At 42.2% G+C, this 25,888-nt stretch overlaps 1 protein-coding gene across 5 annotated transcripts in view; it reads left to right on the forward strand.

The window, feature by feature from the left end:
- LOC145978931 (irregular chiasm C-roughest protein-like) overlaps positions 1 to 25,888 on the forward strand; it is a 535,995-nt gene that overhangs the window by 346,744 nt on the left and 163,363 nt on the right. Inside the window, exon 1 of one of the 5 annotated variants that reach the window (XM_083111923.1) lies at positions 15,413 to 15,687. The exons of the other annotated variants lie outside the window; for them this stretch is intronic. The gene's annotated coding sequence lies outside the window, so the exon portion shown is untranslated. Of the gene's footprint in view, positions 1 to 15,412; positions 15,688 to 25,888 lie in introns of those variants that run through there. 5 annotated transcript variants of the gene reach the window in all.

Consider the following 25,888-nt stretch of genomic DNA (forward strand, 5'->3'; position numbering starts at 1 on the left):
GCTACCTTGTGCTTTACAGCAAGCCATGAAGGCGTGTAGGGGGTGCGGAGTTAGGGTCCCACACTTTCTTGTTACGGCCGAAGGTGGGGATAATGTGATCAGCACCACGCCCCTGGCCGCCTTTACCCCCCCCCCCAAGTTTCCTACAGGTACCCACTTTATACGACGCTGGGTGGGCGCCGGAGCCACTTGAACAGGTGGACAAAATTCCAATTCTCCCCAGTCGGAGATCGAACTCAGATCTCTCGCATGGTAATCAAACTCCCTAACGACCGAGCTACCGCGGCACATATAGTATAGTAGCCTTTGTAATTAAGGCAAGAATTATTTTAGCGTTTCGTTCAACGGTTTTAGGGGAATCATTTTCGGACATAGACTATAACTCTTGTCGGTTCTGCGACCTGGCTTGAGAAAAGGCGATTTTATGACGAACAACATTCCACCTGATAAGTCACGTGACTTTCCTACATTTCCTGTGTCTGTTGGCTATTGCATGAAAGACGAGTTGCTCCTTGAGACAGACAGAATCACCCGATCACCTAAAGGTGCAATGTGTGTTGCCTACCTTTCCGACATTATTTACTGCCATTAAAGTCTTATGGGGAAGAACTTTTTTCCACCACTGTACTCAAGAGTACATGAACACCCCAGGCGAGGTCTGAGCCTTTGGGTGCAGTCGCCAGTTGACTCAGGTCGGGCACCACTCACCACCGCGAGCCCTTCGGGGGCGGGGATTTTTCCTTTATTTATTATTATTATTTTTTTGAGGGTGACGTTCGCTCCAGAAACCCTTCAGGACACTCTCAGAACATACCTGGTCGAGAAAACCTCTTTATTAATCGTCGCCATGAAAGCGCCAATACCTATTTCACTTTTCCCTGACCTTAGTACATTCACAAAATATTGTGGTACGTCAGTTTTATAGCTTTTGCTCGGATTTCCTTGTAAATGGTAAGACATGGCAAAGGCTGCCCTGGAAATATTTAGTATATATGAGATTTGGACGTGTTTTTTTACGAATTGCTTTTCTAACTAGTTAAAATATGGTCATTTCATTCGGAAAACACGGATTTAACTGTTCTTCCAGTTCTTTTGCATCCGGATTGACCTCTTTCTTGTTTCCATCCAGTTCTTGTTTTCATTCCTCCTTCACTTGCAAAGCTCACGTACGCTCTTCTTTTGTTTCCGGAACTTTGCATGCTCTGCGAGAAGTCAGAAAATCTGCTTTCGCCTTCTGCCCTGTGGGGAATGTTCCCGGGACCTAATACCTGACCGGGTACGCAGGTAGGCAACCCAATCGTACTCCGTCGTCAATAATGGATAACATCGATCCGCCTTGGTGGATCCAAGGTGCGATAGACCTCCTTCCCTTCCCAATCCCAAGTTTTGTCCCTGGTTTTGCCAGAAAGGAAGGAAGAAAAGAAAACTGCCGGTTCTGGGATAGGGGAGTGGGGGCTGCTCCTGGACCATATTCTGGCTTCGTTCTCTTCTACCCAATTTTCTGAAGAATTGACGAATGTATAATTTGCTGGAAGGCTGCTTTAAGTTTCATGAAGGACCTCTTTTTCTCCTCTTCTTCCTTGTTTCTCGTCTCGTTGCTCTCTTGGTAGTCGAAGAGTCAAGGTTCACCGTTTTTGGGGGGAATTCTGTTAGGGCGTCTGGGTGTCGTGTTTTCGAAGGACTATTATATTCCGATTTATTTGCATAAAACAATTGTAGGAAATTAAGTGAGTTTTCGTGTGAATCCCAAGAGACTTCCAAGGATTTTAGCGCTTTTCGCAGCCCCCGTCTTCTTGGTCTTCTAAGGTTGTTTCGGTAGTTGTAAGACTTGGAAGCTGTAAGACAAAAGTAACTGTTCCTTCAATGGTGTTTTGTCGTTGGTAACTTAGAAATCGCGTGTTGTGGAGGCTTTGTGTAGATCTTAGCAACGGAAACGAACAATTAAAGGTAAAATGTTTTGTGATGTTATTTTTGCGTATGTTTCACAGTCTTATACTACTTAAGACTGTTTGTTCATTCATCACCCTCACTACTCTCTTTGCATCTGCTTTTCATTCAGTCTTCGTTTCTCTCTCTCTCTCTCTCTCTCTCTCTCTCTCTCTCTCTCTCTCTCTCTCTCTCTCTCTCTCTGTATCAGTCTTTCTTCAAGGGGTCCCGGGTTCCGGTACCCGGTGGAGGCACATAGCAGATCCAGTCCCGATTAGCCTTTCTGTGTATAAACGTAATGCATGGACTTAAAACAACTATTCAATTCAGTTAAGAATACTGAAGCTCCTGAACGCCCCTGAAATCCCACAAATATCAATTCAAATAGTGTATAGTGGTAATTAGTTTTACTTCGTAAGAAGCATTAAACATCTTGTATAATTCATCTTTATCTTCAGGGCTTCTATCTCCCACTTTTTCGCTTTAGATGGCGGCTGCTGATAAGGGATGAGCCTCCCCCCACATAAATAATATTCTGGCTACGGGCCTGACCATAACCTGGCATACTAACTGCAGGAAAGCTTTCGGTGTCTCGTCAATATCTTATATTTATAATTTCTGCATTACTAATGAAAGAATAAACTACTTTTACATCAGTTTTCGAGTTTAGAGACAGCAACAGAAGCTGTTTCGCATCCTGTGGGCATTCTTGCTGTCAGTATATGTCATTTGATAGAGTGGGGGAAAAAAACTACGATAAAATGTTTCAATAAATATTGAGTTTCCTCAGCAATACTCTTCCCTAGGCATCACTTGTTGGTGTGACATTTCTTAACTTTTCGTTCGGTGCCATTTTCGTAATGATGATGTCACCATAACTCAAGAAGCCGGAGGAATTCTTGATCGAGAAGAAAGGAGATGTTCAGCTGTCATCGCAGTGCATCATGCGAGTAAAAGGAAGCGACTTCCTTCAGCCCGAAGAGAAGGAAATTCGGTCTTCCACCATTTCATCACTTTCTCTTCTCCTTGCAGTGTTGCCAGCTAAGGTTCTAATATTTTCACCTTTGTTTATTAATATTTTTGCATTGCTTTTTGTGGTGTAAAAGCATATAGGTTGTTTGGTCCTATGCTACAACGCCAGGGGTCCTGAATTCGAAACCAAGCCTAGAGAAGTGTATTATTTGTGAGTGTCCCTTCATCAATTCATTCACTCACCCTCATCTTCGCGATTAGTCAAAAGTGGCAGAAAAATGAAGTAAAATAAACCAAACCAATCAATCTAAAGCATCTACTGCCCACTTGCCTTGTGTATAAGCCGGACTGAGGTAGGTTAACTCACGATAAGTAGAGAAGACATATTTTAGAAGAAGATATATATTTTCTAATACAGAGTAAGTAAATGAAGAATTCTACTGCACCAAATAAGCAGGCGATACATGTTTTTTTTCAGTAGCATAAAATATGTAGATTAGACACAATTCAGGAGCAGAGAATAAGTAAATGAGACACGATTCAGCAGCAAGGAATAAATAGATGAGACAATTCAGCAGCAGAGAATAAGTAGATGAGATAATTCAGCAGCAGAGAATAAATAGATGAGACAATTCAGCAGCAGTGAATAAGTAGATTAGACACCATTCTGTAGCAGAGAATAAGTAGATGAGACAATTCAGCAGCAGATAAGTAGATGAGACACCATTCAGCAACAGAGAATCGGCAGGGAATAAGTGGATGAGTAACTTCCGTCCGCAATTAACAGCGAATCGTGCAGTCTGAATGGAAGATCAAATGAGTGTAACTCGCTCCGTACCTGCGTTTAAGGCTACGACTTCTACTTATCACTTTTGTATTATGTAAAGTGTAATAGGTAAATATTTGATTTAATATGATTTTTGTTATTTAGTGTCACTTTTCTGCCACTTTTGCTAATCGTGACGATGAAGATAAGCGATGATATAGTGGAACTGCGGGCAAAAGAGCCTGCGCAGACCCGCGACTACTGTGCATCATCCTCTCGCATGGAGGGGAGGTGCAGAGTGGAGCATGCTTCCTTATGGCCCTAGTTGAACGGATGAAAGGAAAGTTGCGCGGAGACTTTTCGCCGAAGGTTCTTTTCCTTGTGGTCGCCCCATAAAAATGAAACTGAAAAAGTGACACTCACAAAGAACACGCATGCCCAGGCCGGATTTCGAACCAGGAATCCCTGGCGTCGTAGTGCGCTGTGCAAACCACTCCGCCATGGAGATCTGGAAACGGTAAAGTTATCTATCACCTCTGGCTTGTACTGTACCGTTAAGACAGGAGGTGGGATGGCTGTGGATATAGAGTCCTACTTATTCTGGGTTGTACGTACTGAAGGTGGTGTCATCAGCACCAAGCTCCTGCGACCTTTAACCACAAGAGTTGCTCTCATATGACCATGCTTTAGAGGCTGGGTGAGCCCTAGAGTTAATTTTATGCAGGAACATTCCCATCTGAGAACATCCGCCATGACAATCGAACCCGGGTCTCCCACGTGGCAGTCACACGTTCTACCGACTGAACCGCCGCAGCAACTGACTGAATTTTAGAAGTTTGGCATCCAGAGTTTTGAAGCGTTGTTGGCGCTAAAGAGACCAAAGCTTCGGCTCTTTTCAGGAAAGCGACAGGGTGTGTTCACCCCTTTACCCTCCGCTTGCTACGCCCACGCTCGTGACAAATTCCCAGTTCTAACTTTATAATATCACCGCAGCCCTCTTCCGTTGAGTCTCCTAGTTCCAATAGAGTGATGCATCATTTCTGAATCGTGCAATCCGAAAGCGGAGTTACAATTGAAGCGGAACTCTGACTCGGTCGTTCCAACTTGAAAAGATCAGCAGACGTGTCGCTGTGACGATGGAACTTCCATCAAGTTCTTCCTGCGGTGACTAGTAGGCTTGTTTCGTATGCTGTGTAGGCGGAGAAGTTTGCTTTTCCCTCTAGTTGATGTGTCGTGATATGACGAGTTAGCGTATACATTCTATGCTCTTCCTTTTTTTTCAGCGTGGGCCTTTATTTGCAGAGTTAAGGTAAAAAGACGATTCAGGCTTCATGTATCAGCTTTTACTTTATAAAGAGAGTTATTCCACGTACTGATTGTATGTTCGTAATGTAGAAAGTTGTCTCATCTACTTCATTTATTCTGTGTTTGAAAATGTAGAAAGTTGTCTCATCTACTGTATTTATTCTGTGTTTGAAAATGTAGAAAGTTGTATCATCTATCTATTGCTTGAAAATGTAGAAAGTTGTCTCATCTACTTATTCTTATGTTTGAAAATGTAGAAAGTTATCTAATCTACTTATTCTGTGTTTGCAAATGTAGAAAGTTATCTCATCTACTTATTCTTATGTTTGAAAATGTAGAAAGTTGTCTCATCTACTTATTCTTATTTTTGAAAATGTAGAAAGTTGTCTCATCTACTGTATTTATTCTGTGTTTGAAAATGTATAAAGTTGTATCATCTAATTATTCTTATGTTTGAAAATGTAGAAAGTTCTATCATCTATTTATTCTTATGTTTGAAAATGTAGAAAGTTATCTCATGTACTTATTCTGTGCTTTCTGGATCTAGGTGTCTCATTTTTATTGCCGGCAACTCAACATCAGAAGACAGTAAACAATTTTGCTAAATCTTAATTATATTAACTGCTTGAGAAGTGGATAGCTATTTTGTGTGAACAGAAAAAGTTCGTGTCATTTCTTCTGCAATAACACATTAGCATTATTTTACGTTCATGCTTACACACCTCTTTTAACCCATCACATTCCTCTCGTCGTATCCTTTGAAGTTATTCCTGTCATGCTGCTGTTATATCCGGCAATTGTCCCTCAACGACATCGCGGCGATTTCGGCGATAACCGGGAATATAAAGAGATTCTCTTTATTTGAAGTCCAAACGCGATACTCGTGTCGGACCATCGGTCGGTGATGGTCCCCCCCGCCGTTCGAAACGGTCCTGATTGGTCAATAACCGGAGGCCATCGTGGAATCCAGCTGTGTCAACGAATTGGAGCGTCCCATCATACTTCCTGTGTTTCATGGAAAATCCTCTGTTAAGGGTCGTGCTCTGCTCTCCTCCATAACACCGCTGCAAATATGGATTAGCCATTTCATGTGATTTCCCCAGATCCGCCAAGTACGGGTTCGCAATTCGTTACCTGCTTCCTACTCCACTCTCTCTCACACACACACACCCTTCCTTTAATGTCATATGCGGACGCCCTGCCCCATCCCCCGGACCCCCCCCCCCGTCGCCGAAATAGCCATGCCCTCTTTTTCGTTCTAATGGACGACTTTATATCATCCTATTGCCTTGCCCTATTTTGAATCTTGCTAGAAAATTGCCTTCTTCCAAAATGGAACGGGCTGGCATTTGTCGTTTTCCTTTTTTTTTACGGACAAAGGAAGAAGTTTGCTGCCAGGATCTATCATTATTTTTTTTTTAAATCATTCTCAAATTTTCTGGTTTGGTGGTAAATTGTGCTTCGTTGGCATTCTAATGATGGTTCCCATGGCATAGGGATGATGGTTACCATAGCAGCCATCTGGGAGAAGAGAAGTTTCTGACCATAACTCGACTTGAGGTAGTTACAAGAATTGTCTGCAGTGTGGTGCACTCTGTTGTTATCACTTGAGCCGATGATATAAATGTGCACAATTCTTATCTCACAGAATAAACACATTCTTCTAGTGCATAATAATGATGAGCACTTTTCCAGCAGCCAATAGCTAAATGAGATTTTTTTTAACACTGAGTAAGTAAATGAGTTAATTTTCCAGCACGAAGTAAGTAGCCGAGGCATTACGTGCAAAACCCTTCTTTCAGCACAGAATAAGTAGCAGAGGCATTAATTACATGCAAGACTCTTCTTTCAGCACGGAATAAGTAGCAGAAGCATTACGTGCAAGACCCTTCTTTCAGCACGGAATAAGTAGCAGAAGCATTACATGCAAGACACTTCTTTCAGCACAAAGTAAGTAGCAGAGGCATTACGTGCAAGACCCTTCTTTCAGCACAGAATAAGTAGCAGAGGCATTACGTGCAAGACCCTTCTTTCAGCACAGAATAAGTAGCAGAGGCATTACGTGCAAGACCCTTCTTTCAACACGGAATAAGTAGCAGAGGCATTACGTGCAAGACCCTTCTTTCAACACGGAATAAGTAGCAGAGGCATTACGTGCAAGACCCTTCTTTCAGCACAGAATAAGTAGCAGAGGCATTACGTGCAAGACCCTTCTTTCAGCACGGAATAAGTAGCCGAGGCATTACATCCGACGGATAATATTAAGTAAATACGACTCTTTTTGTAGCACGGAATAAACAAATGAAGATTTTCTAGTACAGATTAAGGACAGTAAAGTAGTCGAAACAATAAATTCTGTAGAGAATATAGTAGAAATATATTTCAGCACAGAATACTTAGAAGAGAGAGACAAGCCAGATTTCTGCAATAAATAAGCAAGGTTGGGAACTTCAAAGCCTGAAAATATTTGTCTAGCACTTTGTAGTTCTTGGGTTTGAATCTCAAACCATAACGCCGATGTTATTTGTTCTTTATTTGCCTATAATTTACCAAAAGCAAATCTAAAATTACACTTGGTAACAATGAATTAACATATATAAGTTGCTCTTCTTACTGTATCTTGTCCTATATTTGCTTCTTCCAGTTCACCTCCCGTGAATACCATAGTTGTAAGGTGATCTTCACTTTTTACCATGGTGGGTGCTGTTTCCGGATTTGGTCGACACAGTCCTCTGCGATCCTTACTCCCATGGGTTACCCTATTGCGTAGTCTGCAGAGTCATTTGTTCCAAGCCCCCAATGGGAATTTGAACCCATATCACGCGTGTGGCTGTCAGTACCCTGGAGTATACATTTGGGAGGATAAACGTTTTTACAGTGAAATGCCTCGTTCATTAGTTTATGGCTGAAAAATTGTTGAACAAGAAAGCTAATAAGTAAGCTCCACCAGATCACATCAATGAAAGCAATTTAGCTCGAAATGTAGTGTGACGGTCCTTCTGGTGGTGACTGAAATACGATACTAATCTGGTGTCATAGACGACACTTCATGGCTCGTCTCTATTACTCAAACTGCTCCATCGAATGAGAACCTCCTTAAGGCTAACGATATTCTGGCGACTTATTTTTTGTGTACTCCCACATCATCTTTAATTTGGAGTGTAAGGTGTGACCTTTGCTGAAGGCATCCAAATGTCAACGTCCCATATAGCACACCCTCGACCTCATTTTGTAGAATAACGAGGCTCTGGCGTCTGAACTCACAGCCAGTAGGACATGTGTTGTGTGCTGTCCAACTGTGTTTGTGTTTGATCCATTTCATCTCATCACCATTGAGCCTCATCTTCGCAATTAGCCCAAAGTAGCAGAAAAGCGAAGTAAAATAAACCAAACCATTCATTTATTCACATTTAAGGTTGTTCTAGAGTATTGCAAGCATGGTTTGCTTGATTCACTTGTTAATGTTTTCGTATCCTATATCTTTGGCAGCACGTAGTGGTTCGAATCCCACTTTAAACTGTAGGTCCAGTCCCGATTAGCATTACTGTGCATAAAGTGGACCTAAAACACCAAATCAATCAATCATACCGTATCTTGCAGCACTATTATTTAGGTAGTTTCATTATTTCTATAAAGTCCCACGAGGCTTGACCAGTCAGCTTAGAGCGTTGACAAGAAGGCAAAGGATTGGTACTGTGCTTAAGTGACGTCAGCGATCAACGGGAAACATCGCAAGGCGATTGGGAATTGAACGTATTGACTTGCCCCAAAGCTGAAACAAAAATGGCCACAGGTTTACCGCGAGTAATCAAACTCTGTACTATAATTTCTGCTTAGGTTCAGGCAAGAATAAGGTTTTAAGTTCATTGAGTGTCAATTTTTTTTATGCAGGAGGCCTAAAAGTGTGATTTCCCCTTTGATTGACGGTTTTCGCGCATTACTTCATCAAATACAAAAACGTCCAGCAAGCGAGACTACCCAGGTCTTCATTTAACACAGAAGCAAGGTTTTTGGGAAACTAATCCATGAAGGTAGCAGCAGATAAGACTAGAGCTTCCTGCTGGAAGCACGAGAGAAACTGGCAGCATTGTTGCAAAGTAAACAATGCTAAGGGGTGTTTGTTGACCCGCCTTGTCGACTTGGTGGTGTTTGGGTAAACTGACGGGCTCGGAGCTTTCTACCTGTGGCTCCACCTACTCTCCTAGCTCATATAAACTCTGCCCGAGGGAAACAACCGTGGATGTTTTGTTGTTGTCCCTCATTAATTATTGTGCATTAGCTTCCCTGTATTTCCGCCTATGTGTTCGAGGTCTTCTGGTGCTCACGCTAGTCCTAGTTTGTTATTTAGGGCGAACCGGAGTCCTTGGTCATTGCTCTAAGCTGGAATTGTCCGTATGAAGATTCCTGCATAACTTATGAGTTCTGAATTCGCCATGGGAGTATTAAGATCTACTATAATTGTTTCAAACTTATCTTCCAAAGTCAATGTTTTGTTCTTAAATTGTATAAAAGAAATGAAACTATAGCTAAGAAGTCAACTACAGTGTAATATAAGACTACGCCATTTGGGAGGGAAGGCTAAATTGAGTAACGACCAATCGTAGGTGTACGTTACGCATAGGATAGTAAAGTATATAGAGAGGACAGTTCAACACTTAAATGGTTGCACGCCCGCTGAACCTTAACGCTTCCACTAATAGATGGCACCACTTATCAGGGCAAATGACACGTGAGATGCTTGAGTTGAGATTGGTCGGGAAAATACGTCTTCCGCTCTGGTCAATCCAAATGCAGAGAAGTGTTGTAATTTTTGCTCTAAGTGCTGCCATCTCTCAGTGGAAGTGTTGAAGCTTGTGTAATATGCCACTTGGGAGGAGTACTAACTACACTAACATTATATTTTTCTGTCACTTTTCGTGCTACCTTGAGGATGAATGATGATTAAATGAAGTTGATGAAGTAGAGACAATGTAAAAAGTCCATCACAATTCAAGATGATACAAGAATAAATTTTATGAAATTTACTTCCAAGTTAGAGCAAGTTCGGAAAATAGCAGTAGGATTGTATTATTCTAAGAAATTTATTGAAAACTATTATTACTAGTATTAGAGATGCTAATCTTGAAGGTTACTCAGCCATCTCCGCATGCGAGTTGCTTCTCTATTCCTTCATATACTCTATGCTGTTGTTTCAATCGCATCTTAACTGTGTCTTTTCTGAGACGAGACAGTACTAGAAGTTTGGACAATTCTTACAGAATGCCTAAAATCAATTCAACCTTTATGTGACACGTGTGGAATGCAGAAAATAACACCGGTCCTGCCTTAAAGCTTCGGTTGTTTGTCATGGAACAGAACGGCCTCTTGGAGACTTTTCCAGATCCGTCACCCGTGTGGTTTTTCCGAGAATGCTGGAAATAGCGAAAGTCGTTGGGCTTCCCTAAACATCAAGGGGAATCTTCCAAACGTGAAACATGCTCTGGGAGGTCTGTAGCAGAACTTTGGACCATTCGTCACTGTCCGTTGGAGACGGAGGCTGCGTTCCGAGGCTCTGCGAGAAAGAGACACTCGAGCTTGTCGCTATTAGAGACGAATGAAGGAGCCACACCATCCCGGATCAATTTGCAAAGAATTTAAGTCTCGTCTCAAAGAAAGACACAAGCAATTAAGATGTACTTGAAGCAACAGAGTGTGATATATAAATGATCTAGAGGAGCAACTTACATGTGGTAATGGTTGAGCAACCTCCGAGCTTCAACACGTCCACCATTAGATGGCAGCACTTGTCAGAGCAAAAGTTACGTCATGTCTTTGTATTTGGATTCGCTAGGGCAGATCTTGACCATTCCCGACGGAAGTGTATTACGTGACATTTGCTCTGATAGGTGCTGCCAACTATTAGTGGAAGTGTTCAGGTTCAATGGGCATATTCAGCATCCTCTGTATTTTCTTTACTATTCTACGTGTATCGTGTATCCACTCTAACTCTAGGACAAATCTCACTGAAATAATTTCGTAGCAGTGGCGGATCAAAAGAATGAATGATGCTTCGGCGTGAAATGTACAGATTTAGAAATCGTCTGACAATGTAGTAGGCGTACAGGACTATTGATTTTAGCATATATTGTCACCATAATGAGTACCGAGTTTCTGAAGATAGATTTTAAACAACTTTGATACAGTCCGGAAGCTAATAAGATAATGGAGATAATCCCATAATTGCTTTATCTCATTAGCCAGCTCATTATATTTGCTTTCGATGTTCTTGTTAGAGGTACAGATAGGGCTATGTCTATATATAGACTCTTCTGTTTATCTACTAGTGCTGTTCTTTTACCAGTATTAATTGTTAGAAAGTGATCGTCCCATTATATCTTATGTGGGTAATGTTTAAGTTCTTATGCAGTTTGCTTCAGTTTTGGCGGGCTTGTGACAGCTTTTGTGAATGTGAGCTAGTAATTGGTAGGCATCTCTCTCTACCATTTTCACTCCTTGTTGGGTATATGTAGAATGGGTACCGTGTATTCTAAGTAGTTTTTATGGTACTTTTGGCAAATCGCGACCGTGAGGGTGAATGACGTGATGGAATTGTTGAAGGGATAATCGCAGGAAGAACGCCTATAGCATGGACGAGATTTGAACCCGAAACTCTTAATGGCTAGAATGAAGTCAACAATTAAGTTTGTAGTAATGGCTGGCATGTGGATTCTCAGGAAGTTATGGTATCGATATCCCTTGCTCTGACAGGTGCTGCCATCTCTTAGACGAAGTTCCTAAGCTCAGAGGTTGCTCAGCTATTATCGCATGGGAGTTGCTCCTCTAGTACTTTGCCCTTTTTATCGTGCAGTTCGTACGTTGATCACGCAGCTTCGAACATAACCGTTGACATTCTGAAAGGGAAGCTTTCCGTCATTGGTTTAGTGGCACCGTTAAGGGATTTGCCTGGAAATGCTATTTCTGGCCGGAGCCCTATTTTTTTTAAATTTTGATTCCAGAGACGAGCGGCGAAATGTACATCACTGCGCAAATGTCCATCGTAGCCTGTTATTCAGCAAACAGGAGGGGAAAAACTCCGGAACGCACACGTATGCATAATACCGCGTGGCTCCGGGGCCCGTTATGGACCCGAGCGGATGTTGCTCCGGGCACGGAGGAGATTTGGTCGCGGCGACCGCCTGTGGGCATTTGTGCGGAGATTATTACCCAATGGAAATAACGCGTGGCCGAACTGTTGATACCGCCAGGCACAAATTAACTATGACGAGAGAAGAGGTGGAGCCTGTACATCCAGATGGGAGGAGATGGAACGATTTCGGAGGGAAGGGCGATAGACGAAATGACGCGCGAGTAATTCGATCACAACTATGGTTGCGTGAGATCTGGAAGTTTAGTGCAATTAGCATCCTATAATATCGGGTCATAACGTACCCTGTCCGTCATCTAGTCCTGGCATGTATGGGCAATATTCTTTTGGCAGGAGCCCAGAACGGTCACCACCATACATTTATCACTTTTTCATAGTTTCCAACGGCGCTTGAAGTGGAAAATATTAGCTGGAGGGATGTTTGGTCAACCTTGGGGTTTACATAACATGGTGACAATGAAAGATCTGGGGGATGCTCCGCGAAAATTTTTGCTAGCTGGGGTATACCATCCCCTATCACCCCCCCCCCCCCCGGCCTCATTTCGAACTCTGGTTTCCACTACATCAGCACTATTGAGCATCCCACCGAGTCTACAGTAGCAGGAGATCAAGGTACCATCTCGGCATTTGTTTTATTCTCCATCACTTTGCTGCCATTTGTTGGCTAATCGCGACCATGAGGATGAATGTTTAACTGGAATGAAGGAGCAGGTCCCAGGTTTGAACCCTGATTCAGGCATGTCCCATCAGTTCATTCTCATCGACACGATCATTCCAAGAAGTAGAATGCGTTACACCTAAAGATATTTATGGATTTTCAAACAGGATTTTCGCTCTCCGTTTTCTTCATTCTTTCTTCTCTCTCTCTCTCTCTACTTAACATCATTTTATCTTTTTAGCTCCCGTTCTCTCGTTACTTTATTCTAATTCTTGCTCTGAAGTTTATATTTCTCTCTCGCTCGCCTCGCTCTGTTTTATATTCTCACTCTCTCTCAAGTTTCATTTCTTTCTTTCTTTCTCTGTGCTTAAAATGTTCCTATCTTATGATGACCCGAAAATATGCGTCAACATACATTTAGAATATAGGTATGCCACACTTCACATACTACCGGTATTTCCAAAGAAAAACTACATTTAAAAACCTAGGTCTATGGGGATTCGAAATGAGGAAATATCACTGTTTCCGACCGTACTGACACAATGACGCAAGACATTTGGACACCCGAAGTTGATGAAATTACAACGCCGAAAAAGGGTACATGTTGCTAAAGGCATGTCCGGAAACCCTCCCGAGCCCAGGCTGCTTTTCAAAAGGTTGTTACGTGAACCTTTACCCCCGCTGTTCGCTGTCAGGGTCAGTTATTCCTGAAGGCAAGTCACCAGGGGTGGGTCGCTCTCGCTAAACATAAACGCCGAAGACATCCTTTCAAAACCCCTCCCCCTCCAAGGGACCCCCTTGTGGATATCGTATTCCCGGTAGCACATGTGCCGCTACTCCAGATGATCACCAGAGGGTGCTGGAGTCTCTTCCCCAAAAGGAGGAAGTCCACGGTGGGTCTGCTGGAACGCAGGGTGCCAGGAGCATGAAAGTTAACGAAAACCATTTTAAAATCCTAATGTTGTATTAATTTGCTAACAGTAGGCAAGCAAGTCGTTTTTCTTTTAGGATTATTACACAGATGTTGCAAGTAAAATTAGGCGCGAAGCACTTCTAAAGGAGAGGCAGAAACTAATATACATACAATAATTCCCTCATCAACCTTAATGTGTTACCATGAGTTTCTCATCGTCACAGCACATCGCGCTGCGACGCCAAGGGTCCCGGGTTCGAATCCCGCTCGGGCTTGGTTGTTTGTGAATGTCCATTCATCAATTTTATCATTTCATCACTCATCCCCATCTTTGCAAATTAGCCAAGAGGCACAAAACGCGAAGTAAAATAAACTAAATCGATCAAATCATCGTCACAGCTAACCTCACACATACAGACTGACTCATTGATTGATCGACTTCGCTTTTCTGCTACTTTTGCCCAATCGCGAAGTTGAGGATGACATGATGGAATTGATGAAGGGGCACTAGCAAAGAACACCCATCGCCAGGCCAGGATTCGAATCCGGGATCCCTGGCGTCCAGAGGTTCCAGGTTCGAATCCTTCGGGAGTCGTTGATGCTCATCAGTCCATCAGTTGTTGCGATTTACCTTAATGCTAGAAACATACCTAAATTTGCCGAAGTGAGGCGTGCACAAGTTGGCCATTTTCTTCTGTCGTGTTCCCGGTATTTTGAAGAGGGTAAATGTAATACAATATCTTGGAGCAAAATGCTAGATGGCGTGCTGGATAAAAGTATCAACCTCGTAGTGTCTTGATATTAATCTTATCTATCAGAACATAGATGCTTATGTTTTCTGCAATATTTCAATTAGTTGCATTATTCTGGCTATCTCGTTGTAAGAGATAGATGGCAACTTTAATTGCAAATTCGACTTCAATCTCAATTCCACTGGAGAGTGTGTATCAAAGATGTTTAATATCCTTCCAATAGCTGTATCAGTGAGGTGAACTCCACTCCAACCGAATCCAGTACAGGTAAGTAGGGGTAACTACGTGGTGGTAAAGTAACTCGTGATGAGTTTAGCCCAACTCAGCATCGTTGGCGTAGCGGTAATCGAGGGGTCCCGAGTTCGCTCTCCGATGGAGACACATTGCACAGTGGTTTGGGTCCCACTCTAGTTAAGGCCGATTAGCCTCTCTGAGCACGAAGTTCGAATCCTAGATTCGAGTTTTGTTTATTTAACGTCTCTTTTATACCTCTCTAGATGTTTCGATGAGGACGAATGATGGATGGGTGAAGGAACAAACAGCGAATCGCACTTGTTGTTGCAAGCACCTATTCATGTGAGGATAGAAGGTTCCTGGTTCGAGTCTCGACTAGACATCAGCGTCCCATTGTGAGTGTCCGCTTATCAGTTTCATTTAATCATCACTCATTCTCATCGTTGCGTTAGCCAAAAGAGGCGGAAAAGCGACACGAAATATGAAGTACAAATACCACTGACTTAGTAGCACGTCACCTCAAGTGCCCTCTTGGAAAACTAATGGACATAGGCTTCGTTTGAAGACCATATGAGCGTGTGGAAATTTCCTCAGATTTTTCAGTTACGACGCCTCGCAAGCGACAAACCCTGATAAATTTGATGACTCCGCTGGCAACCCTGGTATTTTCGAACAAGGGGCAGAGATAAGGGCATGGTGTGTGCGTCTGTTTGTATGGAATGCTCCCTTTGGTCATTTGCCGCATTTCCCGTTTGCTGAAAGTGTTTACAGGGGCCATATATACTCTGTGGACGGGAGCGAAGAATGTCACCATATTTGGAGGTGGCAGGGTGTTCGTCAATGTGCTCTACCGGAGAGAACTAGAACAGCAAGCACTCGAGTCTTCGCGTAGTGTAGAGATAAGCGAGAAGGTCAAGGGCTTTGGTGTTAGAATTGTGTGTTTGAAGACGTTCTAGTGGCGTTTGCGTGTGAGAAGTTGAATTGTCCCTGTGTTTGTAGTGGTAGCAGTTCCATCAGGTAATGTTTTTACAGTTTTCTAATATTATTTTCGAGAAATTTGTATTATTTGCCCGACATTTTCCACTTTGGATGCATGTTCTCTCGGTGCGCTCTATGAAACTGCATTTTGAAAGGCTGCCGAGGCGCTGTCGCCTTGGCCCACTGCCAGTACCCGTCTAGTTCGTTGCTGGTGTATTCCGGGGTTAGGCAGGTGAAAGGAAGTGACGTTCCACCAAGTAGACGAATAGCGGTGTTCAAGTTCAGAAGATTCAACAAATGCCCGTCTGCTGCTTTAAACGCCCATTTGATTAGTTAGCACGCACCACGTGATCATACACCACACACAACACCGCTCCGGAACGTAGTGCCAACGGTGCAGACACCAAATACACTACTTGACACCACATCAACGAAGTTAACGCGTGAGTGCAGAGTAGAAAAGTGCAGAGAACTGATGGGGCATTCCGTGTGTCAATGATTATCCACACACGCCTAACACTTTTTAAAATTTCCGCAACGCCCCCATCCCCCAGCATATTTTTTTTTTCATTTTTGGCTTTAAATCCACCCTTATACCGTCTCAGAACGAAAATATTTATGTAAACCCTTTTTTTGTGTCATGTCGACGCTGTAGTTGATTTACTTCATCACTTTTCTGCCTCTTTAGCTAATCGCGACGGTGAGGATGACTGGTGATCAGATGAAATGAAGGAACAGTGACACCCACCCACACCCCATAGACAAGAATCAAAGTACAAACCCCACAGAGATTACACGGGCTGTGCACCCAAGCGCCAGTCACCCCATGTTCCATCCATGTGTATTTGTGAATGTCCCTTCAAATAATAGACAACGCTCCATAGCAGCGAAATGTGGTCAGTTAAATATACAGGCCTGAATAGAAAGTCCAAGGGCGTGTGTGTGGTGGGGGGGGGTTGTAATCCTTTCTAATAAGTTTTCATTAGCCCTTTCATAGGCTCAGTAGTGGGTTTGCGCACGTAGCGTTTCCTGATCTCATTGGTTGATTTATTCAATGGCGTGGCGTGGGAGATGCTAAAGATGTCATCCCAGCATCCGCAGTGGTGTTGTTTGAAGTTGCGATCATTAGAACAGTAAAGTCGAATCTGTGTAAGGTATTTGTCATCCATCCCCATCGCAGCGATTAACCATAAGTAGAAACAAGCACTTAACAACCAGCGTGTCAAGAGTCAGAGGCTAACGTGGTTCTGGCGACTATCTTTATTCTTCCTGTTCCCTAGCACCATGGATAAATGATTCTCTCATTAGTGGTCTGTGCTAAGGAAACCCATTTTTCCGCTTCAGTTTTATACCACTATTGAAATTTACCACCAGTGGGAATCTGATATTGGATATTTTGATCACAAGACGGCAACGTTATCCACTATGCTATCGAGATGGCATTGTAAAGTGTCAATAAGTAGTCGATTAACATAGAGAGTACACGCCTTAATTAAAGGGGCGCTTGTGGGGCTACAGCCCTTGGTATTCCTCTGCAAAAGGCTCTCAGCTGGGGAAGGAATTACTTTCAAAATGGCCGCAATAAAAATGTAGCTACCAATCTCTTATATTGTGGCCTATACGTTAAAACTGAAATTCTAAAAATGGGGGGCTCAGGACTTTCTTAGCCTCACCTCAAGCTTATGAATGGCGACTAGCCTTCCTTGCCTTCTAAAAATGAATGATCACGCCCATAAAGGGCATCTGAAACAATATAGTAGGTATACAACAATGAACCTAGCGGAAGATACGTCATCTGGCCCCTCCCCCTTCCATTAATCCGCCACTACCTTGATTAAATGACGTCAAACTATCTTTCGTTCCAAAAACCGAAACTTGATTAAAACATTTAACAAGTTCGATCGAAAATCCATGACGTCACGCTCTCAAAGGTAAGGAAATGACGTAGTATAACAAAGAAAAAAGCGCCATTGCTCACTTTTCATACAATGCCTGACACCTAATTCGAACGTTACATAACGAACCTATTTGGCGTTCGTTATTTCGTAAATCCTCCGCGGTTGGCGCTGGGGTCGTGCAAATGCTGTGAAATATGGCGGAAGCAGCCGTGCCGTCGTGGTTAAATTACACCGTCTGCACGCGTCATTATTTCAACCCCCGAGAATCCCCATGCTTCAAAGGGCTATTTTTAGACTGACGTGGATAACATTCTGTGGTTTTAATTGATGGTGATGGAACAACTCTTTTGTCTTTTTTTTGTGGCTGAATAAAAAGCATCATAACTGGGTCTTTGCCGAAAAGATTTTTATTTCTCGCTGCTCGTGGACATTTATGACGACGCTCCTGCGCTCTCTCGAACGTACGCCAGTAAGCTGGTCAAGGGATAAATCTATGGCAACCCTCTGTTTGCATGTATGATGGTTTGTTGTTCTACATTAAACGGACGGATTGAAACCGGCGGCGCTGCATACAAAATTCTAACTTGCTTGTTAGGTATGGATCATTGTTAACTCCAGATGTAATTAAGTTCCAGTGTTAATTGGAGGATTTGATGATGGTTTGTTTAACACTGTTGCCAGTGCATTCTCCCTCGTGCTACCTTGCGTTACAGGCTTATTCCACCCTTCTCTTGCGTATTGTTTGTTCCTTTTTATGATGGCACGGCTGAGCAGTATTTGCTCACACTGTCCCTTCAGCCACCGTGTATTGCACAACAATGGTGTTCTGTTTCAACAACAGAACTTCATTTTTATTACGTAAATACCGGAGAAAGTAATGAAACTCGGCCAGATAGTCATGAAAAGCGAGGCCAGTGTACAAAAACACTGGAAAAATGGCACAATAATATTATAAAATACCAGGGAAATGCAGTAATAATTGTCCATAAGAACATGAAAAGTCATGAAATTGGTAACAATATTAAAATTATTCAGAGAAATAAACCACGGAATGCAAATGATGCTAGTTCCAAAATCAGGCTAATAATAAAAGTCAAGGCAATAAAATTTGTTCCTTGGAGGGTGGGGGAAGGGGGTGCGAAATTAATCGTACAGCGGGGAGAGAGGAGGGGGGATTGATTTTAACCATGAAATAGGCAAGTAATGTAAAAATGATGCAAATTAAGAATTAACAAGTAAATGAAAGAACGAAGCTAACTAATGTAGATCCAGTAATTAGGAAAAATAGTAGTGGAGGTAAGTATAAATGTGTGTTATGGTAGTATTATATTCATTAAATCATACGAATAGGGAGGAGCAGTACACAAATTTACGGAATTTAAGCGGACGGGCGCGAGATGCTAACAGGCATTCGTAATTTAAAATAAATATAATATAACCCTTCCTATACTGACGCCTGGCTTAGTTTTTACGTATCTATCCTTTTTCACGTTAGGTCGGAGTTCATTGTCTACTTTTAAATGCACGAGTGGTCACTTGAACAACTACCAACAACATGTGTTAGAATGCTAGTGGATGGCCTCCATAAGTGATGTTTACATAAGCCAACACAGAGGTTTACCAATAAGTTAATGAAAGCATATGGTGTATAGTTTTTGTTCAGGAAACTTAGGTAATCATAGTTCTTGGGCAAAGTGCTGTCGCCATTAATTTTAGCAAGAAGACTTAACTTGCAAGATAGTCCGCGAATGAACTTGAAGGAAAACAACTTCAGTGTTGACGTAGCCAGAAATATCTCAAGACTCTCAACTGGCTGATTATCATCTTCCCCACTTACTTCCCGAGGTCTTCCCTGCTTTTTAAACTATATTTATTGGCGTTTGTTTACCGAAGAAAGTGGATTGGATCATGTCCTGCTGACGCATCAGATCTTGCCTCTGAATTTGCATTCTTGATGAGGGGAAGATTGATTAGAATGTAAGTTATTTTCCCTTGGAAAATTGTGGGCGGGGTCTTAAGTCATTACTTCCTTGCTTCTCATCGTTCACTTGTGAATTTTGTGAGCTTGCACGAATGCACTTTCGAAGTAGAAATCCTTCGAGGTTTTGTGTTGAGTGCTAACGCACGCCTGATTTCATGGTGGGTGTTTAAATTACGTTGTGCAAGGTGTGCCTTTGTCTTTTTTCCCGCCAGAACTGTTGTCGTCATATTGCGCGTGGGTCAAGCAGCCAATTAGTCTCGGTTATGTTGCGGAGGCTCTATCCGATTGGTTCTTTTCTTCGCGCCCTTTCTATTGGCGCAAGGATTTGGCGGGAGATGTCGGGAGTTATGCTGTATGAAGTATACAGTTTAGTGGCGAGGTCAGACTAAACTTGTTCAAGTATACAAGACTTTCCTACCCTAAAAATTGAATTCGCCTTGCTGAATATTTTGCCTGTTACAAGAGGTGCTTATTTTGGACGGTCTGTCCTGTGTTGCACTGTTCCGTGGCTGTTGACTATAACTTGGGTGATTTCTTGGTTCCGCCTCTCCTCCTTAATACCGCTAATACTCATTTAGATAATTGACACCAAGAGAACGGGGCTATATGTGGGGAAATGTGCTGCAGGTGCGAGTTGCATGGTAAGAAAATAAGTTGATAAACTCAGCTTATGATTGGTGGTAGTTGGTTGAAATTTCTGCCCCATACAATAATCAGGAGCAGTCTCTTGATCTTTGATTTCCTTAATCAGACTAGAATGGTTAGGAAATGGTAGTCGGAAAGCAGAATAAGCAGCCTTATTCACACTTCTCACGTAGGGTCTCATGTATCCCGGAATACGTGTTCAACATCAGAATCTGATGCAATGAAGGTGAAGCTTGGGTTATCAGTCCATATGAACTTCTAACAATACGCATTTTCCCTTTCGTTTGTTCGTAATTAAAGCGGATCGAATTTTGAAGGGTGCTGTTCTAAACTTAACTTCAGCAACCGGTGAACTTCCCCAATTATCATTAGTCCTAAGTTCGCTATGATGTAATCTGTATGGTGGCATACCTGCCCTACCTAACCTTCTAACATTTTTTGTGTTTGAATGTTAATTCTGGGAGCGTAATCTTGAGAAACAAGCATGGCCGAGTGTTCTTGGCAAGAATGACATTATTGGTGGCATCTCATTGTTGTTTATGAATCAGACTACTTTTCTCGTATTTCAGAAAGATAGCAATTTCTGTAATTTCATACAATAATGAAATACATTTAGCGTCACACGTCTACAATATTGATTACAGATGTCCGTACTGCGCAATGACATACATTTCTTGCCTTAGAGTGAGTTCCTTTAAGCATTTCTTTTGTTTCTGTAAGCTAACGATAAACTATTAAATATATTCCATTACAAATTATCTACATAAATTACCAGCATATTCTTATCCTGTTAGAACATTCACACTCACACTATTTCATACTTCAGTATTAGTATATTCAATCTCTTTCTTCGCATGCTATTTACTTTCTTACATTCAGTTTCTAAATATAGGGCTTTTGAAATTAGTATCTCGTGACTCAGTTTATAATGAATGTGTACAGGCTGATGTTCAGAAGTCATTTTCGGCGGAACTTTAAATACCTATAATGTTCCGCAGATAATGAACCTCTGCTCATCACCCTTGTACATTCATTGCAAACTAAGTCACGTGACAATCATGTCGGAAGCTCTGTATTTGGAAACTGAATATCAGGTTAGAAATGAGTGAATAAAGGACTCTGTACTAAAGACAAAGGATAAGTAATAAAGATTTTTCCCTACCCGCAACTTTAATATGATAGATTCAAAGGCTCCAAGCAGTGTTGCCATAAGCTGGAGGCTCATTTGTGCCCCAATTTTTACCTTCACGTAAGGAAAATATATCAAGGGCTCAGGTGTAAAACATGGTGACGTTTTGGTAATTTTCGAGTTACGAAGTAAAATGTGCCATCCTTTAATTTTCGAGTGAAATTGCCATGTCATACAATTTGCATTGGACTCGGTGAAGCATTGTAAAATTGGTAAACAAAACACGAACACAATTTATCTACAGTATAGCTTCTAATAACATTTTTTCTTGAACTGAGAAATGACCAAAATGTCACTTACCATGTTTTACACCCGACCCCTTCATATAATAAGTAGCAGAGGTTCTTTTGTTGGCCCATCGTCGAATGCATGAAAAATATTAAATGAATTAATCACATACATGCCAGCCTCATCGTTACTGGGCCAGATGACCCTTGTCAGGCATGAGTTTACAATTTTGTTTGTTCCATCATCCAGTCATTATTCATCTTTTTTGCTATTAACCGAAGATGTAGAACAGGCAACGTACGATAAACAGAAATAGATATAGACTTGAACACAGCAAAATATATATATATATATATATATATATATATATATATATATATATATATATATAAATATGAAACTTGAAAGTAATGTAATCTGTACTGAGTGAGATATCTTTAAGTTTCCATGAAAGTTGGATATATTTCATCTAATTTTCCCCTTTCCCTGCAAAGTTGAAAATTTCCCTTCGTATGGCAACACTGACTCGAAGCAGTAAGCACCACTTGGCGAGCTGTCACGTGATCGCTCGCATCCAATAAGGAACGCTGAACGCTGCGCATGCGTCCTGCCTGACAAATCAGTAGCGATCTTTTATGTTGAGCGCGGAATTTGAGCTGTTATGATGGAATTACTTTGTCTTGCGTGTAACGGCACACCAACTCCTTTTACAGGCTTTATAATATTTTCACGCATTGACGAAAGAGCCAGCCAATGTTAGAAGGATTAGCAGACCTCAAAGCCACACTTGCACGTAAAACCAGCGACCTCTTCTCTTCTCCACGAGAAGCCGTCTGCTGTTTTTACGCGTGATTTACGCAGCAAAAGTGAAATCCCGCCGCTAGCTGTAATTATTCCTCGCAATTAGATAAAAGAAGCAAGGTGATAAACGATCATCAGTTTAGCTGCCTTTCAACCCTCGCGAGGGATTATGTATGAGCGTTTGTCACGAGCGCCTACAGACGAGATGGCCTCCTCCTCCTTTTTCTATGACTTTCCTGCCTTCGTGATTACATTAATTGGGCCGTTGTTGTGGATCGAAATTAACTGCCAGGAGCTGTATGGCGCTATTAATTTATTTCCACTCCTTCTTTTTTTTGGTAATTAGAAATCTACCGTCGCAGCTTCAAACTTTTCCGCATATTGTCTTGGCGTTCCTTCTACCGTATTTTTTATTTCCCGTACCGAACGCCCTAATACCAAAATTATAAATGCGTGAGTGTGCGTGTTTGTGTGTATTTCTAATGGTAGGATAAGGTTAGGTTGAGTTGTTTTGCCCACTTTATGCAGAGATAGGCTAATCGGGTCTTGACCTACAGTTTAAACTGGGATCGAAACCACTACGGGCCTCTACCGGGTACCGAACCAGGAAGCCTTTGATTACAAGGCTACGATGTCACCGAGGATAAGGGTTGGTTTACATGGATTGTGTAAGTGCAAGAGCTTCTGTGTAAGCTTATAATTAGGCTCACGCCTTGGTTGCTAGCGGTCCCGGGTTCAATCCACGGTGGGAGCTCCAGATTTTAGGTGCTGACCCAGTGTCGTAACGACAGTATGAATGAACTGATTTCCGTGGAAGGGTGGTTAGGACAGGGAGCTACGATGCCAGGAGTTCAGTGTTCGGATCCCGGTCTGTGTATGGGTATTCTTTGTGTATGTGTCTACATCAATCTCGTCATATCACCACTCATCCTTATCGTTTCGATTAGGAAAAAGTGGAAGAAAAGTGACGCTAAACAAGAATCAAATGAAATCTGGATGAAACAAGTGGCGGGTCCCGAAAGCTAGAAAACAGAGCCGATGGGACTCGATGCGCTGACCACGCGTCACACAATGAATAGGCGTGTCCTCAGAGGGCTGATGCCAACTGTCGATATCGCCAGTGTAAGTCCCAGGTTCGATTCCTGACCATGGCCTGAGTGTTCCTACATCATCATACATACTCATGCCAAAGGTGGCAGAGAAGCGAAATAAAGTTTTAAAGATACAAATACATTTGATGAGATACTATTTCGCTGTCCACATATCTCACTCCGCGAATTCCATCTGGTTTACTGTCCTTGAATCTTGTGGCTGCATTATGTTTTACAGAGATACTCGATGCTCTCAACCCCGTACGCCGATGAGAGTGAATGGTGCTAGTTGGATGAGCGTAGACGACTCGATTCCAGATCCCTCTGATACATCGAATCCGTCATTTTTTAGAAAGGCACAGTGGCGGATCTAGAAGCTGAAGTTGGGGGGGGGGGGCGAATTTTATATGGGTACTTTTATCTCACCCAGAATCAATTCTAATCTACACTTGCACTGTCTTATATAAACAATATATCTTAATCTAAAAAAACTGACTTCCATGTTCTAGAGATTGGAGTGTTGTTTTGCAAAAACAAGGACTCAGGGCTGGAATAGATGATCATTATTGCGTGTCGTTATCATAATTCCATCCGTTGCCAGTAAACTGAAGGATCCGATTGGAAGTAAAATGATCCCTCAAGGTGTCTTGGTTGTTTGGATTTTCAAAAATATTAAGCATAATAATACCGGGTGTCCCAGAAGTCTTTCCCTGATTACAAACTTTATTCATATCCGCTATACGCAAGGTAGAGATGTGAAAGTGGTGCCAAAATGTTGGAAAACTAAGGAAGTTTTTTTGTTGCAGGTTTGAGTAACGTAGCTGTAGTGTAGCAGTGTCAGTGCCCAGAAAACCGGAAATGTTCACAAATCAGGAAAAAGCTCAGCATGTCCTCTGGTATCACGAGACCCGGTCACCAATAACAGTGCAGAGGAACTTTCAAATTCTTTCGTCTAGGATGTCTGCCATCAATAAGTTGGTATTTAAAAAATGGAATTTATCTTCATTCCCAAATCCTGTGAAGTCCAAGAAGCATTGTATGGAAAGATGCCACCCGATGTCAAGAGCATTAATTCCGGATTCCTTGGCACTGCCACTGCTACACTACAGCCACATTACTGAAACCTGCAACAAATAAACTTGGTTATTTTTCCAACATTTTGGCACCACTTTCACATCTCTACATTGCATATAGCGGATATGAATAAAGTTTGTAATCAGGGAAATACTTCTGGGATACCCGGACTATCCAGAAACCTTGCAGTTGGGAGGGGTTATCGACCCTATTCGCCCTCCACTTGGATCCGCACCTGGCCCTTTCCGACACGAGATGGCAACCCTGGCAGGAAGCTGACTGCGCTCTGTCTTTTGTGATTCTTAATATCCTTAGTGCTTTTATTAATGCCATCAAAGTTCAGCTTCCCCGGGGTCACTCCAAGGGAAACTATTTGTGAGGACGCTGAAAGATCGCTCCAGCGTCTAACTGGAGAAACGACTTTCTCCTTTCTTCTTTCTCCTGAGAAAGGACGACGTCATCTTGTGTTGCCTTTTCTCAAAAGAAGCGCTAACAATTTTATTTTATCGATGAAAGGTCGGCGGAAGAATTCCCTTTTTTGTGGAACGTCCTCAGATGCCAAGGAATTCTTCCTTTCTGTTGAGCGAAAAGGGTTGAGGTAAATGCTGATGTAGGTGGCAGACATCTTCATGGATCACAGCTGTTGGATAGGGTACGTTTCGAGTGGATGTTGCAGGGAAATCTCAGAAAATTTGACATTTGTTAACTTCTAGCGATTCTGATATAAGTAAAGCCTTTGATGCTGTAACACATGCTTAGTCTTGGCTTGTTTTCTTAACTTATTAAAGGTGTCCTGGGAGTGCGACATTGCAATACTGTTTCTTCAGATAGCGTAGTGGTCTTTCTGTCGCCAATGAATCCTGTGTTAGGTTTCTGTATATAGTATCTTGACTGTGGGCAAGTGGGCCAAATGAAAGATACCCTTTCCCCGGACGTCCGTGGCTGAGTGATCAGCATTGCGCGCTACGACATCAGAGATCCCGGGTTCGAATCCCAGCCTGAGCATGGGTGTCTTTTTGTGATTGTCACTTCATCAATTTCATCATATCGTCACTCATCCTCACCGTCGCGATTGCCCAAAAGTGGCAGAAAAGTGACGCTAAATAACAAATAAATTTTATTATGCCGTCCATGTGTATTTGTGATTGTCTCTTCATCAATTTTCAACCTATTTTACCATTCGCTTTCATTGTCGCGATTAGCCAAAACGTGCCAGAAAAGCGACGTAAAATAATCTAATTCAGTGTCGGGAATTTTATGACAATTATTATAGTGTTTATTTATCAGTAGATAGTCGTGTAAAACGAACTAGTCAGCAAATGCAGTTGGTTAG

Source organism: Lepisma saccharinum, chromosome 25 (genome assembly GCF_977018435.1).
Source record: "Lepisma saccharinum chromosome 25, izLepSacc3.1, whole genome shotgun sequence".
Taxonomy (NCBI): Eukaryota; Metazoa; Arthropoda; class Insecta; order Zygentoma; family Lepismatidae; genus Lepisma; species Lepisma saccharinum.